The sequence below is a fragment of the Poecilia formosa genome, unplaced genomic scaffold (genome assembly GCF_000485575.1).
Source record: "Poecilia formosa unplaced genomic scaffold, Poecilia_formosa-5.1.2 Scaffold312, whole genome shotgun sequence".
Lineage (NCBI taxonomy): Eukaryota > Metazoa > Chordata > Actinopteri > Cyprinodontiformes > Poeciliidae > Poecilia > Poecilia formosa.
In genome coordinates, this window is record NW_006800251.1 from 137,188 (window position 1) to 143,187 (window position 6,000).

At 35.3% G+C, this 6,000-nt stretch overlaps 1 protein-coding gene and 1 long non-coding RNA gene across 3 annotated transcripts in view; one reads left to right on the forward strand and one right to left on the reverse strand.

Moving 5' to 3' along the window:
• Nucleotides 1-291: 291 nt before the first annotated feature.
• LOC107833037 (uncharacterized) lies at nt 292-1,417 on the reverse strand. The gene is made up of 3 exons (XR_001658748.1): nt 1,123-1,417; nt 648-1,026; nt 292-588 (listed from the first exon to the last, which is right to left on the reverse strand). It is a non-coding gene; the product is annotated as an uncharacterized LOC107833037 (long non-coding RNA).
• Nucleotides 1,418-3,236: 1,819 nt separating this feature from the next.
• pfkfb1 (6-phosphofructo-2-kinase/fructose-2,6-biphosphatase 1) overlaps nt 3,237-6,000 on the forward strand; it is a 137,739-nt gene continuing 134,975 nt past the window's right edge. Inside the window, exons 1-2 of one of the 2 annotated variants that reach the window (XM_016661130.1) lie at nt 3,237-3,254; nt 3,768-3,880. The gene's annotated coding sequence lies outside the window, so the exon portion shown is untranslated. Of the gene's footprint in view, nt 3,255-3,384; nt 3,449-3,767; nt 3,881-6,000 lie in introns of those variants that run through there. The other variant, XM_016661129.1, reaches the window with a different exon arrangement.

Consider the following 6,000-nt stretch of genomic DNA (forward strand, 5'->3'; position numbering starts at 1 on the left):
TGTGTTTTAAATTATAGAAAACTAAAAACTAAACTATTTTAAATTCAACTTATTGTGTTATATTTAATATAAACATCATACAAATGAAAAGCCGATTGAACCTTGCTGTTAATTTTATATAATATTGTACATGTGATTAAGTTCAAAACTAGCATGTTTAATTTATTCCTAACATTAGCCAGATTTTAGCACATTAGGTTCCTCTGGACTTGATAAGGTGCTATTCAAACACCATTAATTTACATTTACAGCTCTAAATTCTCTATGATTTTTTTTTTTTAAATTTTTTCCAGATGTTAAAGCTGCGTTGGGTTGCCTGTAGGATTCATTGCCTGCTACATAATCCAAGTGTGTTCAAGGTTAACAATTTACTGAAACCAAATGTCACAAGATAACAAAAGAAAAATAAGTTTTTGTAGAAAAAGGCGCGACCTAAATACCTGTCTTTACGAAAGAATGAACTCACACACTGTTACTTTCAAACAGCACACACATACAGAATAAACACCATTTTTCTCCAAAATGTTGGAATTTATTTACAAAAATACTTGAGACTCCAAACTGTTTAACTAGAGTTGCAACATTCAACTAAATGAAAGGGATAAGGAAAACTAAATCATTAAAAGTAAAAAAAAAAACACAAATACCAATAAAAATAAATATTTAGAAAGACGCAGTGACATCACAGTTCAGTGGAAATAAGAATCAAGTTTCATTTTAAGGAATGTCGAATGAGGCCAGATTCACTTTAAAATAGGGATTGCACCAACACTTTACTCTTCAGTGTCTTACTCGACTAGTATCAATCATGTGACAAAACTGATTTTTCTAAGATGTATAAAAAAGTTGTATCTTGTATAAAAATGTAAATAATTCACCAAAGTGGTTCTGCAAACTTCAGCAATGCTACAAGAATAGAGGCTTTGCCTGGTGCAGTAGTTAGCCCCACATATAATGTGTGGCATAATGTCAGGCTTTTCATCTGTCCAACTGATCAACGTTATCGTGCGTGTTGAAGCTTTTAACCTGTCATTCACAGGTTGTCATTCACAATGACAGGTTAACCGTTAACCTGTCACGAGAGGACCCAAATTTGGGTCCTCTCGTGAATGACAGGTTAACCCTTTCATACATAGTGATCACTACAGAGGACAGCTATCTAAAGGCCATTTTCTTGTGCTTCTTGTGGATTTTTATGTTATAAATAAAAAATTGATGGAATCTCTCCTCCTGCTCACTCACTGATCCCAGATTCTCAGGAAAGCAATCCAAATGTGAGGACAAGTGATGCATTTTCATTCTCATGTTGCATTCATAGTTCGAAGTTGACCTGATTGAGCAAAACCAATGTGATCTTTGGATTCAGCACATCAACATTACCCTATAGCAGTTGAAAAACTCCAGACAGTTTTTTGGCTGTTGATCAAAACTGCCAAACTCTATTTGTTTGTTTGTTTGTTTAAAGAACTAGACAATGAAAACTTTCGATTCTTTGTGAATTTATTTATGTAATCTACAAATCTGTCAGGACATTTTCTTTTCTACAATTAATATTTCCTATGTTGGTTGTTTTGTTGATGAAAATAAAAAAAATCCTTAGAAAATAGAGACCCAAGTGTACATTTTATTTAATTTCCAACTCTCTTTCTTTGTAAAACATTCTGAGCTTTAGGCCCTATCGGTCAGCTATTCTCACCATGTGTTTTGCTGCCAGCTTCCCTGCAGATGTGCATCAGGTTAACTACATGAGTATTTACATATTCCTTTTGGCTTATTTACCAGCTATAATTAAAATGAACACATCTTAGTCTTAATGCTATGAGTAGGGGATGCAGCTACTCTTTATCTTGATTCTAGTTTTTCTATGTATTAAATTTTAAATCTACTATAATAAAACCCTCATTTTATGTATTTATGTATTTATTTATTTATTTATTTTTAGCAGATTCAACTCTTGGTAATATCGTTGTGTTCAAAGACCAAGAAAGCTGCAATGTCAGTGAAGCTTTGAAAACTAAGAACACTGTGAAACATGGTGGTGGTAGCATCATACTTTTTTGCTGCTGGTACATTGGACCTTCTGAGAATGAGAGGAAATCCACAACAAATTCAAGTTTTTTTTTTTTCTAAATTGTTGGTTTATTACCCATAACCCACCCAACAAGAAAAGGCTTCAAATTATTCCTTATTCTTTTATGTTAATAAAAATAACTGCATGTACATTTCTGGTTCCAGAGGAAGATTTAATTTATGTGGCTTTAGTAGCTCTTCTATTTCATGCCTGTTTTAAAATAAATAAAATAATAATAGTCACTGTGTAGAAACTCTGATCCATTAATTTTTGCATATTTGTTTTGATTCAGCTGCACTGGAAGGTCATTAGCCAGATTTTAGCTTTATCTCTTTAGTCAACAAACTATTTCAGTCAACAAACTATTTAACTAGAGTTGTAACATTCAATTAAACTACTAAGGGAAATTAAAAAGATAAGGGAAACTAAACTATTTAAAGTAAAAAACAACAAATACTAATAAAATCAACAAATAGAAAGACGGAATGCCATCGCAGTTCAGAGGAAATATCTGTTAAAAAGTCAAGGTTTTTTTAAGGAATGTGGAATGAAGCCAGATTAGTTTAAAGCTTTAAAAAAGAACAACTGGAATGTGTTAACACCTTTCTTGTATGATATCTTCTGCGGTGGCATTGTTCAAGGCAAAGTCTTTTCTTAATTAGATTTTTCTCTTTCATTGAATCCTCCACATTCATTTCCAAGTCTTTAACCACATTTCATCTTAGATCAGACAAACATCATATATATTTTCTCTATATATCAAGAGCTTGAAACATTGACTTTGAAACTGTCTTGTCGTTTTCTAAGCTCCTATTTTTGTTAGCAAATTAAGAAAATCCTCAGAAAGAAATTCACATTTAAGAATATCACAAGGACATCCTTAATAACCCACATATAAATATGGATTTAGCAAGAAAAAATCCTTTAAACTATCATAAACCTGAAAAGAGATTAATATAAGCTATCAATTATCTATAGTGAATTATTGTCACGATCAGCAATTAACGGGTTAACGGGTTAACCTTCATTGGCTAACAGCGATGAAGCTGCATCGCTGTTAGCCAATGAGCTGCTTCCGTCCCACCCACCACCTCCGTCTCAGAGCGCGTTTCTTCCTCTGCCCTCTCCGTTGCTACTTCAGCGTTGAGCGGCTAACTGAACGACGGAGATTTATGGAAAACAGGTACAAAACGGAGCAAAATAAATTGTTAGCAAAAGTTGCTGCCGTTAAGCACGATTTTATGTATGTTTATGTCTATAACGATACGTTAAGTTCACCCATATTAAGTAGTTCGGTTCTTCCTGTACTTCTGGTTGTAGAGTATCTTCGGTTAAAGGCGGCGCCATTTTGTGCTGTTAGACTGTCTTGTAAAATCGGTGAGCAGATTATTTTACCTCTTCGTTGTTTATTTGCACTTTTATTAGTTTACTGTTGAGTAAAATGTTTCAGACATTTATTAAATAAACAGTTTATGATGTAAAGTTTTATTTTTACTTAAGAATGTGATTGAATTTGTAAATATTTAAGCTATTGGGAGAAGTCTGAAAAAACATTTTAAAACCAATTAATTTTTTCACTATTTTATTTTCATTGGTAAACATGGTTAATGTTACCAGCAGCACTTCCAAGTACTAACAAGTTGTGAAATGTGATTATTTGAAAAGTCATTGTGTTTTATAACACTGTCTTTGACAGGTTAGTTTTTTTCTTGCACTGTCTGCTGTATGTTGGATTGATCTGTTATTGATGGAGAGCCAATCCCTCAGATGAACCAGTCAACAACTTCCTTGTCTTCACTGCACATTGTGGTAGGCCAACATTTTCTTTCAAAAACACAAGATGGCAACTTTTAAACCTAATCCTTTGTCTTAGTCTTATTCATTTCACATCTTCTGTAAGTAACTGAGCCTTCTGGTCTAAATCATTTAATCTCCTTCACATTAAGATTTGGTGAAGTGAATCTTGACTTAAGTCTTTTAAGCAACTTGAGTGTTACACTTAGCGTTAGCTACGGCTGTGGATTCTGTGTTTTCCTCTGTCTCTTATCTGCATACACACAGACTGCTGCTGCTTACATAACCATAATCACATTTGGCAACAGTCACACATACACAAAATAAAACTGATTACACTACACTTTAGGGAGCGTAATCAGAGGAGAAAAATAAAAGCTAAACTCGCGTTACAATCTTAGCTTCACTTGGTGTCACTCCTAAGGTGAGCTGAGTGAAGCCCAGAGCTGGTGGCGATGAATGTCACTCTGTATCTGTTCCATTTGTATGACTTGCATGGCTTGTAACATTTCATATTTTTTTATCATGAAAAGCCTGTTTCATACTTAACCAAATCTCATTATTTCTCTAGATAATAACACTGAGGGGTTTTGGTCAGGTCCCAAAACTGGTAAACATACCTGGGTTGTATACTGAGGAAAAAATGAATGAACTACAACACTACTTTAGAGACAATGTCAGGGAGGGTGCTAACTATTGTCTACACAAACTATTGCTTGACATCAAAGATGTCCACCGAATAATTATCCGCAACAAGGAATTTCCCTTCAAGCAGGGAGAAAAAGGCTAGTCGCCCAGGGTGTATGTCTGGTAGACTGAACATGGGCAGATTCTGCTAGCTCTGCACATCTTCTGCTCTTAAGTTCTTAGCTAGTGCTTGTTGCTGGCTAAAGGAAAAATGAGAGCTGATTGTTCAGTTTTAATGTGCATGCAGGGATAAATCCACTAGTGATAACCTTAAAGGGCTAAGCCTGTACAAAGCAGAACATTTATTTCTGCTTTAAACACAATGAAAATATTGTAGGTTGTTTTGTTTTTATAAATTTGATAGAATATTGTCACACATACATCAACATTGGTGTTTATGTTGCAATGTATTCTGGGTAGATGACATGTGCTAGGTCCTACAGCGCTACCTCCATCCAGCTGGAATAATAATTATTGCGCAGTTAGTAACATTTAGCCATTTCAGTTTTAACCAAAGCACAAGAGGAACAAGAGGAAATTTAGATGAGAAGGATCAAATGAAAGAAGAGAAAAGAATCGACCGAAAAAGTTGGTGTACTTTGAGCTGCTTGGAAATGTCAGTCCGAAAATATGCTGCAAAGAGCTCCTGTTTCTAACTCAAGCTGTTATATGGTCAGTATCCAAACATTTCATCAAATACATTAGAATGTTGTGTTTCAAAGACTTAAAGGTCCATCTTTGTCACTTTAAACCTTGATTTATTATCTTCCAATTTGGTTTGATTTTGCGTTAGCTCCTGCTAAAAGTGTTGGATCTTGCTAATGTTGTTTGCTATAGCTACTAGGGGTGTAGTGATACAATAATCTCACAATATGATATGCGATATTCTGCTCACAATATGATATATATCACAATATTCGGCGATTGATACACTTATGATTTTCTGAAAGATTTTAGAGGGACAGAGTGATTTTGGTGACGTTTTGTGTTCATAGGCTTGGATTTAATCAGTTTTCAGTTGGATTTATTTAACTGAAAACTGATTAAAAGCATCAGCTACACCAGTGGTCCCCGAGCCATCGTCATCATGGCAATCCTCACTGCGTCCAGACTCCGGCTGCGGGTTTCCCCTCTTCGTCTTCCAACTCAAAACAGAGCCGTCTGCACGTTCATTCTTCAGGTAATCCTTTATATACAGAACTAGAGGTGTGCCGATCGATCGGCCACCGATCATAATCGGCTGATTTCCGTGAAAAAGTGTATAATCAGTGATCGCCGATCACGGTCTCTTGTTGCCGATCACACAAACCGATCACCTGCATCTCTTTTCCCATCCTGCCTGTGCAGCTGGTCGCCTTTTTCCTTCACACTGCGCAAACGCGCAGCAACAAATCCTAAGCGATGTGGAACTATAACGCACTGAGTGAATGGGGAAGTTTGCGTGTTGC